The 12,626-nt window shown below is 48.1% G+C and overlaps 1 non-coding gene and 1 pseudogene across 1 annotated transcript; both read left to right on the top strand.

Annotated features, from left to right (window-relative positions):
- The first annotated feature begins 12,070 nt into the window (after nucleotides 1–12,070).
- Nucleotides 12,071–12,155, top strand: LOC125549632 (small nucleolar RNA SNORD36; annotated as a pseudogene).
- A 96-nt stretch (nucleotides 12,156–12,251) lies between these two features.
- LOC125549628 (small nucleolar RNA SNORD36) lies at nucleotides 12,252–12,335 on the top strand. The gene has a single exon (XR_007301408.1). It is a non-coding gene; the product is annotated as a small nucleolar RNA SNORD36 (small nucleolar RNA).
- Nucleotides 12,336–12,626: the final 291 nt, after the last annotated feature.

A 12,626-nucleotide genomic window follows, 5' to 3' on the forward strand; every position in this document is an offset into this window, starting at 1 on the left:
TCACTAAGTCTGAGATCTGTTTGCCAAATGCATTTTTGCCATGCTTGTTTGAACCTGTTAATGGATGAATTGGCCATAGCTCAGTGCTAGACTTTTGTTAAGCTTCATGAATGGATCCCTGCCATGTATTTTTATGCCATGTTTGAGTGCTGTAGCATGTTCATCTTGTTGCATTTAGATGACTACTTGCTGTAAATCGCAGAACGTGGTCATATTTGAATCGCTTGCCATTTCCAAACCGTAACTCCGATTCCTTCGTTCTTTATATCGTTTTCAAGCGATTTCATCTCATCTTTCCAGTGGCACACTTGGATTTCCAAGTTGAGGCCAGGTTCATGCATTCCTTGTCAAATCATGCATATGCATCGCATACCGCATCCCGCATATCATACCATGTCCATGTGTTGGTTGTTTACTATGTTGTGTGTTTCTTTCCGGTGTTTGCTTCTTCGGGTTGGTTCCGGTAACATCGTGTTTGTGAGGACCCGTTCGTCTACGTCCGTTTGTCTTCTTCATGGACTCGTTCTTCTTCCTTGCGGGATTTCAGGCAAGATGATCATACCCTCGAAATCACTTCTATCTTTGCTTGCTTAGTTGCTCGCTCTTTTTCTATGCCTATGCTGCGATACCTACCACTTGCTTATCATGCCACCCATATTGTTGAACCAAGCCTCTAACCCACCTTGTCCTAGCAAACCGTTGATTGGCTATGTTACCGCTTTGCTCAGCCCCTTTTATAGCGTTGTTAGTTGCAGGTGAAGATTGAAGTTTGTTCGTTGTTGGAACATGGAGATGTTGTTCCTTGTTGGAACATGTTTACTTGTTGGGATATCACTATATATCTTATTTTAATTAATGCATCTATATACTTGGTAAAGGGTGGAAGGCTCGGCCTTATGCCTGGTGTTTTGTTCCACTCTTGCCGCCCTAGTTTCCGTCATATCGGTGTTATGTTCCCGGATTTTGCGTTCCTTACGTGGTTGGGTAATAATGGGAACCCCTTGACAGTTCGCCTTAAGTAAAGCTCTTCCAGCAATGCCCAACATTGGTTTTACCATTTGCCACCTAGCCTTTTCTTTTCCCTTGGGAGTCGCGCTCCTGAGGGTCATCATTATTTTACCCCCCGGGCCAGTGCTCCTCTGAGTGTTGGTCCAACCTGTCAGCTGCCGGTGACCACCAGGGGAAACTCTGGGCTGGCCTACCCATACCTAGGACAATCTGAGTGTGCCCTGAGAAAGAGATATGTGCAGCTCCTATCGGGATTTGTCGGCACATTCGGGCGGTGTTGCTGGTTTAGTTTTACCCTGTCGAAATGTCTTGTAGAACCGGGATACCGAGTCTAATCGGAATGTCTCGAGAGGAGGTCTATTCCTTCGTTGACCGTGAGAGCTTGTCATGGGCTAAGTTGGGACACCCCTGCAGGGATTTGAACTTTCGAAAGCCGTGCCCGCGGTTATGGGCAGATGGGAATTTGTTAATGTCCGGTTGTAGATAACTTGAACCTTAACTTAATTAAAATGAATCAACAACGTGTGTTACCGTGATGGTCTCTTTCCGGCGGTGTCCGGGAAGTGAACACGGTGTTGGAGTTATGCTTGACGTAGGTTGTTTTAGGATCACTTCTTGATCATACTTATATCGACCGTGCTTTGCCTTCTCTTCTCGCTCTCATTTGCATATGTTAGCCACCATATATGCTAGTAGCTTGCTGCAGCTCCATCTCTTACCTTTACCTTACCCATAAGCTTAAATAGTCTTGATCGCGAGGGTGCGAGATTGCTGAGTCCCCGTGGCTCACAGATACTTCCAAAACCAGTTGCAGGTGCCGATGAGTCCGTGCAGATGACGCAACCAAGCTCAGGAGGAGCTCGATGAAGATCTTGTCCTTTGTGATGTTTCGTTATAGTTGATCAGTAGTGGAGCCCAGTTGGGGTTGATCGGGGACCTTTGTCGCATTTGGGGTTCTTCTTTCATTTTGGCTCCGTAGTCGGGCCTTGATTGTATTTGGATGATGTAATGCTTTATTCATGTAATTGTGTGAAGTGGCGATTGTAAGCCAGCTATGTATTTCTTTCCCTTATGTATTACATGGGTTGTGTGAAGATTACCTCACTTGCGACATTGCTTTCAATGCGGTTATGCCTCTAAGTCGTGCTTCGACACGTGGGAGATATAGCCGCATCGAGGGCGTTACAAATTCCTCAAAAACGCCAGGCTCCTGAGGTAACCACCTGGACGCGCGTTTGGCGATGTCATCGGCCTCTTGATTGGTGCCACGGGGCACATGCTGCAACTCCAACCCCCAGAACTGCTTCTCCATCCTGCGGACCTCTGCAAGGTAGGCCTCCATATGCTCATCCTTTGGCTCATACACCTTGTTAGAGAAATTGACAAGGAGCTGCGAATCGCCCTTGATGGTGAGGCGTTTCACCCCCAGGGCAGCTGCGGCCTTCAAGCCCGCTATTAAACCTTCATACTCCGCTATGTTGTTGGAGACCTTTTCGCCTTGCTGGAAACAAAGCTGCACGGCGTAATAGAGTTTGTCCTGGGTGGGCGATATAAGCACCGCCCCAGCCCCTGCGCCGTGTCTGGAGAACGCCCCATCGAAGTACATGACCCAGCCTTCTGGCGCCTCGCTTCCCGGGAACAGGGACCGATCCTCGTCAGCCTTGAGGCCTGGCACCTCCGTCCATTCTGCCACAAAATCCGCCAATGCTGCTCCCTTGATGACTCTGGTCGTGCTGAATTCGAGCTGAAGCGCTTGTAACTCTATGTTCCACTCAGCGACTCTCCCAGCTGAATTTGGGCTCCTGAGCACCCTCTCCAGGGGGTATGACGAGATGACCTTGATGCGGTGACCCTGAAAATAGTGCCGCAGCTTGCGCGAGGCCACCAGTAGCACGAGGAGGAGTTTCTGGGGCATAGGGTACCGCGCCCTTGCATCCCGCAACACTGTGCTGACAAAGTACACTGGGTGCTCAATGAAGTGGAGTGTGTCAGTGCTGGCGGCTCCCTTTGGAGACCATGGCGCCTCCCGAGACAATGAGGCCTCCTGAGACTGTCCATCTTGGAGAGGGGCCTTTTCTGCCTTTGGTGCACCCCTCTGCGGCGGCTGGTCCTCGTCAGCCGTCGTGGCGGCTTCTGTGGGCCTTCCTCGTGCCTGTTCCGCCTTGCCTCGGGCTGCTGCCGCGGTTTTGATTCGACGCTCCTCTCTGACTACCACCAGGGCTGCGCTGGCGGAGTAGGGAGTGGCGGCGAGGTAAAGCACCAGGGGCTCTTGAGGGCGCGGAGCCACCATGACCGGTGGGCTGGTCAGGTATTTCTTGAGATCCTGGAATGCCTTGTCGGCCTCTTCAGTCCACTCAAAGGGCCCCTTTTTCTTCATTAGCTGGAAGAAGGGTAGCGCTCGCTCCCCCAACTTGGAGATGAAGCGCCCTAGCGCGGTCACGCGCCCCGTGAGCTTCTGCATTTCTCTGAGGGTCTTTGGCGGGCTCATGTCTTCCACTGCCTTGACCTTCTCCGGGTTAGCCTCAATGCCTCGGTGAGACACGAGGAAACCCAAGAGCTTGCCCGAGGGGACTCCGAACACACATTTCTCTGGATTGAGCCGCAGGTTCACTGCGTTGAGGCTCGCGAATGTTTCCTCCAGGTCTTGTATCAAGGTCCTGGCCTCCCGAGACTTTACCACGATGTCATCGACGTAAGCTTCAACATTCTTCCCGAGCTGCGGGCCCAAGGTGATATGCATCAGCCGCTGAAAGGTCGCCCCTACATTACGCAGTCCGAATGGCATGCAGGTGTAGCAGTACACCCCACACGGGGTTAGGAAGGCTGTCTTCTCGACGTCTTCAACTGCCATCTTGATCTGGTGATACCCAGAGAAGCCATCCAGGAAGCATAGCAGGTCGCATTCCGCAGTGGAGTCGATGATCTGGTCGATGCGGGGGAGCGGGAACGGATCTTGCGGGCACGCTTTGTTGAGGTTAGTGAAGTCGACACACATGCATTCCTTCCCTCCCTTCTTTGGCACAACGACAGGGTTGGCCAACCAATCTAGGTATCGGACCTCGCGAACAACCCCAGCGGCCTCTAATTTGCGGGTCTCTTGGACGATGAAGGCCTGCTTTTCTGTGGACTGCCGCCTGGCCTTCTGCTTCATAGGGCGCACGTTGGGGCACACGTTGAGGTGATGCTCGATTACACTCCTGGGGATCCCTGCCAACTGGTCTGGCTCCCAAGTGAATACCTTCTTGTTTGCGCGCAGGAACCCGACCAGGGCCTCCTCCTGCTCGGGTTTGAGGTGGGCGCCTATGGTGAAAGTGGCGTTGGTGGATCCGTCCTTGTCGACGGGTATCTGCTTGGTTTCTGCCTTGTCTTGGGTGAACAACTATTTCTTCTTGGCGGGTGCAGCCCCCTTGGGCTCGGGGGCCTCCAAGGCGGCGGGATGTGCCGACGCCGCTGTCTTGAAGACGAGCTTAAGCACCCGCAGAGCGTCCCCAGTGTCCCCGTGCATGGTGAGGACACCGCTGCTCCCGGGCATCTTCATGAGGTTGTACGCCGGGTGCGTCGCGGCCATGAACTGGTCCAGCGCTGGGTAGCCAAGGATGGCGTTGTAGGGGAGGCCAATGGGGCCAATATCGAAGTCGACCAGCTCCGTGCGGAAGTTGTCGTAGGTGCCGAAGGTCACTAGGAGCCGGATCTGTCCCAAGGAGCCGGACGACCTGCCCCCAACGTCTGAGAAGGGCCGGCTGGGCTGCAGCCGTTCCAGGGGTATGCAGAGGAGGTTGAAGGCCTCGACTGAGAGCACGCTGAGGCCTGCCCCACCATCGATGAGAGTTCTGGTGATGGCCACCTGGCAGATGGTGGGGGTGCACAGCATGGGGAGCGCGCCCGAGCAGGCCGAGTTGGAGGGGTGGTCCTCCGAGCTGAAGCTCAGGCCAGTCTCGGTCACCCCCCGATCCAAGGGAGCCCCCTGCCGCGTGGAAGCGGCGCCGTCCCGGCGGATGAACGGCTTGTCGCGGTAACTTGTAGGCGGCGCCTGCAAGCCGCCCAAGAGGGCCGCGATGACTGGGGGTGTCGGTGCAGCGCGATAGGCGGGGGAGAGGTTGCGGGGCCCCATGGGTGCGCGGAGCGCGCGGGACGAAGAACCAGCTGGGGCGAGCGCGGGGGTTGCGGTGCGACCGTCTTGGCGCACGGATGGATGCTGAGGCAATGCTTGCCGCTCGTCCCCCGCCGGGCCGGTGGCGGCGTTGACGGCAGGTGACGGGGAACGGCGTGGATGCCCGCCGACAGGGGCCGTCTGGGCAACACGGGAAGCGAGTGCGGCCCGGCGCCGACGAGCGTCAGACATGGGCGTGACGGTCGGAGGAGAACGGGGCGGTGGAAGACGAATTCCGGCGCACCCCTACCTGGCGCACCAAATGTCGGATTTCGGGTTCCGGCAGACCCTTGAGGTTCGAACACTAGGGTGCGCGTGGAGATTTCGCCTCCTACCTTCCTGCACCCCTCCGCCGTGCTAGGATCTAAAACTAAGGAAAGAACAACACAAGAGACACATGGTTTATACTGGTTCGGGCCACCGTTGTGGTGTAATACCCTACTCCACACTACAAGAAATATGTCAACTTATGACCTTCTGTCAGTGACCCTCGAAGAATTGGTCATAAATTTATGACCATTTTAGACCAATTGGTCAAAAGCTGTTCAGGGGGCTCCAAACCCTAAACCATTGCGACCATTTTGGTCAGAAAGGTCGTAATTTCCTTACACGAAATGGTCACAAAGCAAACAGTGCTAGTCCGCTGCCTTATTTCTAGTTGTTAATGACCAATATAGATGGTCATAGCCTTGTAGATTGTGGTGGGTTGTGATGACTAGGTGCCATCTCATCAGTTTTGCCTATGTGTCATGTCCATGTGGCAGTTTTTGCCCTAGGTTGTGAAGCAACCTATATTTCTATCATTCCCAAAATTCCCAAAAAAATCTCATAAATTCTTTGGGGCATATCTTCATCAAATATGTAAAAATCCTTCCTTGCCTAGTTCAAAACTAATTCAACAATATTCATTTTCCTATTCTGTTCACAACAACACTTTATGAAGGAAGTGCTATTTATATATTCTTGATTGCCCTCGGAATTTTTGGGCACTCTTTCCTATCCAAATCATTACCGCATGACAAAATTCAGCTCCATTTGCCTAGCAAATCTTCTTTGGCAAATTTCCAAAGTTTTTATCCACCTAGAAGCATTGTGAAGGAAGTACCTTTTTTATATCTCTAAATGACATGAAATTTATACAATTCCTTCATATGCCCAAATTATCACCCTCCTCCAAATTGCAGCTCAGTCAAATCATCTATGTGAGCCCAGGTTCAATTTATATTTTATGGCCAAATTGGCACGATGCAAAGCAAGTGTTATATAGACCCCTCCTATTACCCTCAAACTTTTCGGGCACTCTTCCATACCCAAATCATTTCCACATGATAATATTCAGCTCAATTTTCCTAGTAAATCTTTCTCGGGAAATTTCCAAAGTTTCTACCTCGAGAGAAGCTTTGTGAAGTAAGTACTAGCTAGGCTTACCCAAATGATCTGAAAATTTACCAGCGCATGACCATACCTAAGTAACTTACCTACACCAATTTTGAGCTCATTTCATTCATCAAATCTCTCTCACTAGTTTTCCCAAGTTTCTGTCCATAGAAGAGCATTGTGAAGGAAGTACTACTTTGGCATGTCCAAATGGTATCAATTTTCTACAATGATTTCCTATGCCCAAATAACCATCCTCCACAAAATTTCAGCTCACTCCATTCATTATTTTGAGCGCAGCTTCAACATTCATATTTTTGTCCAGCGTGGTACTTTGCAAAGCAAGTACCACCTAGGATCCTCCTTTTGATCTCAAAATTTGTGAAGACATTCTCCTTAGTAGATGATCATCCTCAGCCAAAACTCACGCCCATTGGCCATGTGCATTTTCCGTACCGCTAATCAAACACTTGGCTGCTAATTCATGTTTGAGCATCGATCGGTCTCCTCGTGAGAATCTTATGTTGTAATTTCCTTCCTAACACCAACCTGGGGAGTGCCCAACCCACTAGACATGCCTAGGCCGCCCAGAACACATGGCAACATTACGGTCACGCGGTGACCACGCGACGGGCATGCGAGTTTACGTGCTCTAGAGTTGGGGCCCTCGGCCACCGCCCAAAACTCGACGTATCGCCACCAAACCATGTATTTATGATTAAATAGGTCCTTATGTAACTATAAATGATTTTTGGAAAAAATAAATAGCAAACTATGAGGCAGCTGCAGTTCAAATTTGACCCGCTTCCAACTGAATCGGCGAAAATTTGTCTTTTTCACGAGAGGTGGATTAAAAACTTTTACACCCAACCATTTTGTCAATTGTGCATTAAATATGGCCTAGTATTTTATAAAAATGATTTGGTCCAATTTTGCAACAATTATTTGGTAGTTCCTTCACAAAAAAACCTCCTTTAGGGCACTCGAAAAATGGAAAATGGTTTTTTCGTCCAACGAAAATGAAAACTTCCTTAGGAAACATTGTTTGCCATTCCAATATGCACCCTTGTGCACAATATGAGATCATTTGAACAAAGTATGCCATGAATGTGGCCATAAGATTGATCATTTGGCTTGAAATCCATGAATCTTCAGAGATGATAGCTCATGTCTGAGAACACTTTTTTTAAATAATTACTGTATTACAAGTTTGTTATTTTTCCTAGGAACTTGGCCACATATGATGACACAATGCGAAGGTTTCCCAATTTTTTGATTTTTTTTGAATTTTTTATGCCCATTTCAAAATGCAGTCAAAACGACGGGAATGACCGTTCCTAGCTAGTGGTTGAATCTTGGAATTTTTTTGGTGTTTCTCTGATTAAATAGATACTTATGTACCTAGAAATGATTTTTTGAAAAAATAAATAGCAAACTATGAGGCAGCTGCAGTTCAAATTTGACCCGCTTCCAACTGAATCGGCGGGAATTTGCCTTTTTCACGAGAGGTGGAACAAACATTTTTACAACCAACCATTTTGTCAATTGTGTATTAAATATGTCCTAGTATTTTATAAAATTGAGTTGGTCCAATTTTGCAACAATTATTTGGGAGGTCCTTCACAAAAAAACCTCCTTTCAGGCAGTCGAAAAATGGAAAATGGTTTTTTCGTCCAAAGAAAATGAAAACTTTCTTAGGCAACATTGTTTGCCATTCCAATATGCACCCTTGTGCACAATATGAGATCATTTGAACAAACTATGCCATGAATGTGGCCATAAGATTGATCATTTGGCTTGAAATCCATGAATCTTCAGAGATGATAGCTCATTTCTGAGAACACTTTTTTTTAAATAATTACCGTATTACAAGTTTGTTATTTTTCCTGAAAACTTGGTCACATATGATGACACAATGTGAAGGTTTCCGAATTTTTTGATTTTTTTGAATTTGTATGCCCGTTTCAAAATGCGGACAAAACGGCAGGAATGACCGTTCCTAGCTAGTGGTTGAATATTGGAATTTTTTTGGTGTTTCTCTGATTAAATAGGTACTTATGTACCTAGAAATGATTTTTGGAAAAAATAAAGAGCAAACTACAAGGTAGCTACAGTTCAAATTTGACCCGCTTCCAGCTGAATCGGCGGGAATTTGCCTTTTTCACGAGAGGTGGAACAAACATTTTTTCGTCCAAAGAAAATGAAAAGTTTCTTAGGCAACATTGTTTGCCATTCCAATATGCACCCTTGTGCACAATATGAGATCATTTGAACAAACTATGCCATGAATGTGGCCATAAGATTGATCATTTGGCTTGAAAGCCATGAATCTTCAGAGATGATAGCTCATTTCTGAGAACACTTTTTTTTTGAAAGAATTGCCGTATTACAAGTTTATTATTTTTCCTGCTAACTTGGTCACATATAATGACACAACGCGAAGGTTCTCCAATTATTTGATTTTTTTTGAATTTTCTATGCCCATTTGAAAACGCGGTCAAAACGGTGGGCATGGTTGTTCCTAGTTGAATCCCTGAAAACTTTTGTTGTTTCTCTGATTAAATAGATACTTTTGTACCTAAAAATGATTTTTGGGAAAAATAAATAGCAAACTATGAGGCAGTCACGGTTCAAATTTGACCCGCTTCCAGCTGAATCGGCAGAAATTAGTCTTTTCACGAGAGGTGGATCAAAACTTTTGACACCCAACCATTTGGTCAATTATGCATTAAATATGGCCTAGTATTTTGAAAAATTGAATTGGTTCAATTTTTCAACAAATATGTGGTAGGTCCTTCACAAAAACTCAAAACTTCCTTGGCGATAAGTTTAATCATTTGGGTTCAAACCGGCCTCATTCTCCCCCCTCATCCTCTGCCGCCCGCGCACACTCAAGCCGCTCGCCGCCCACATGTGCTATGATTGTGAGTAATAAAATTGATGTGCTCCAAATTTGCAACAAATATTTGCTAGGTTCTTTATAAAAAAATATCATTTTGGACACTCGAAAAATGATTCTCTTACAAAAAACTCATATCTTAGAACACTTTTTTTAATGATATTTACATTATTCAAAGTTTTTTATTTTTGCTGAAAAGTAGGTTACACTTGGTGACAGAATGCGAAGGTTTTTTATTTCTATTTATTTTTACAAATTTCTTAGGTCGTCAAATAGCAGTGATGATTCAAAATCTTATTTTTAATCAATTATGTCCAATTTAAATGGTCTTAACATCATCAAAGGAGATACTGCGTTCTGATTGGTCTAAAATCATCTCACGCGGATCATGGATTAAGCACCGTCCGATGCGCCTGGATCCAACGGCAGCCCACACCCCCCTCGTCGCTATCACCCCCTCCCGAATCCCTCTCATCCTCGTCCACACACGAAACCTTAGCCCCCTTCTCCCAATCGCCGCTGCCGCTCCCTTATCCCCATCGCCGCCGCCACCGTCCTTCCCCTCGCGCTGCCCAGATCTACGCACACTCTCGCCGCCACCGTCCTTCCCTCTCTGCCTCACCTCTGTCTCCCACCACGCCGCTGCCACCGCCCCCGCCCCCGCACCATGGCCGGCCTCCACCCCTGCATCGACGACGAGGATCCTGAGTACCCATGCCTCCCCGCTCTCAAGTGGCTCCTGTTCCCCGTTACCTGGATCCGCGTCGCCCCATCCACTCTCTCGCCCGGACCACACGCCGGACTGATCCCGCACCCGCACAGCCCATCGGCGACCTCGCCGGAGAAGAGAGAAGAAGGTGAGAGATGGAAGCGGCGGAGGTCGCGGCCGGCGTGCAGCTGGGCTCCTCGAAGCCGCAGATCGCGACCCAACTGGGCTCCTCCGCCGACCCGCACCAAGTTCCTCGAGGAGTTCCCGCGGCAGTTCGACCTCCTCGGGCTGGTCTGATTCGGGATGGAGGTAGTGAGCATCCGCCGTAGCAGGGCCGACGACACGGGCTGGAGGGTGAGGCTCGCCTGTGCTGGCAGCGAGCTGGAGGAAGAGGTTTGACGCCGTGAGATCAACCACCGGATGCCATGGGCGCCAGTTGGAAGCTGCAGGGCGAGATCGACCGCGTCCTCAAGAAGGTCCAGGAGGGCGTCGTCGTCTTCGACAACATCTGGAACAAGGCACGCACGCACGCGCCTCCTTCTTTCCTCTCCCCAACCCCCACGCTAGATTCTCATGATTTTGCATGATTTTGGGGCAGGTCTACGACACCGAGAATGCGAACCAGAAGGAGAAGTTCGAGGCGGACCTCAAGAAGGAGATCAAGAAGTTGCAGCACTACTGGGACCAGATCAAGACCTGGATCCAGTCCAGCGAGATCAAGGACAAGAAGGTGACCCCTCTGTAAACAGATCAAGGACCATGATCTGTTTGGTGCTGTTTTCGGTGATGATTTGGTCCTTGTAAATGCCCTCCTTGTAGATTTAGCTTAGTACACTAGATCATGTAATCTGTGTAGGCTTATTACTCTGTGTGGTTTTATCTTGCCACTGCAGTGAAGATCAGGGATTCACCGGCAACGGAGTTAGTTCTAATATTTCTGTTGTAACAGTTGTTACATTTCTCATGTTTGATTCCTGTTCTGGAAGTCCAAGTAACTTACAAAGTACATCATATCATGATACATATTGCATGCATATTTGGTTTCCGGTTGATGCATGGTTGGTGTGCTAGCTGTTCGTTAGTACCTGCTGGTTGTTACTATTGCTCTTTTTTATTAAGGCAGTTAGTGTTTAACATCTATCACTTTAGCGCCTAGCGACTAAATAATGTTTTGTTTCTGGTTAGTTAGGATGATTCGTCCGCTTGTATCCATTTTCCTGAACTAATTCTGTGTATTAGTTCGTTTTAGGTTAATTTTATACTATCTAGGACCATGTGTTTTTTGGTTAATTTTACTGTGTTGGATTTGGAAGCGCAGGCGACCTCCATGGACGACATCGACGATGAAGAGGAGGACAAGGAGGACGACATCGACGATGAAGAGGAGGACAAGGAGGACGACCAGGACATGCGTGACCCCACCCCCAAGCCCAACGAGCTCGACGAGGACGTAGTCGAGTCCGACCTCGAGCTCGATGAGGAGGGCATCGTCCAATCTGACCATGACGGCGTGCCACAGAAGGTCCTGTGCTCTGCTCTGCCTGCCTCATTTACTGCCTCGCCACCGCAATAGATGTTCTTTTTTCTTTTGTAATTTGGCTGGACTTGTGCGTCTCCGTTCTGATGCGTTTGTGCGTGCGTATGTTGAACAGTGACCTCGGATCTGGTGAAGGGCGCCAAGGAGAAGCAGCTCAAGGTCAATGGCCCCGTCAGGATGCTGCTCAACATCACCACCAGGAAGTTCCCCTGTGGAGTAGGTAGCCACCTCCCTCTCTTTGCCCTTCCTTACCAATCCCATTTGCTTAGTAGCTCTGCATAGTATATGGTCCTTGCATGCTCACAGTAGCTCGTTGGTGATGTGGGTCACTATGTTTTTGTGGATAGCTGACTGTTTAGGGAATTTCCGTGACGATGATGATGTTGTGCTGGGCAGAGGATGTGAAACATTTAGACCGCCGAGGCCTTTCCGGTCTTTGATGATCTAAAATTGAGCCTTTTAAAACTGATGCCTAGCATGCCATCAACGTTTTTTTGTTCCTCATCTAGAATGCAGCTCTGTGTTGGTGTGATATAATTTAGAGGAGTTGCATGTGACTCATTTGTTAGCTGAGCATATGATGTTACAAGGAGATGCTACTGAGATTTTACGCCGTTGAAGTATCTTAAACCGAGCTTTTTAAAACTGATGCTTGGTTGATCTAGTTCTAGTATATTAGTTGGGTGAGAGTCTACTATTGTTGGCGCTGTGTTGTCATTTCTTTTTATGTCGTTGAAGAATAAAAAAGATAAGCATTTCTCCAGCCAATGTCTGAAGTAGTTGCTGCTGTGTAGTCATCGGCTGAACCTAGTTTGGCAGCGCTGTATTTAAAATACCATAGTATCTCAAAGCTTCGGTATTGCAATGCGTGGGCAATGAATACTACGGTTTTAAAGAAAATACATTTTTCTCAGTTTTAGAAAAACTACCGATGCGTTTGGCTCAT

Source organism: Triticum urartu, chromosome 3A (genome assembly GCF_056163025.1).
Source record: "Triticum urartu cultivar PI428250 chromosome 3A, HENAU_Tu73, whole genome shotgun sequence".
NCBI classification, from domain to species: Eukaryota; Viridiplantae; Streptophyta; class Magnoliopsida; order Poales; family Poaceae; genus Triticum; species Triticum urartu.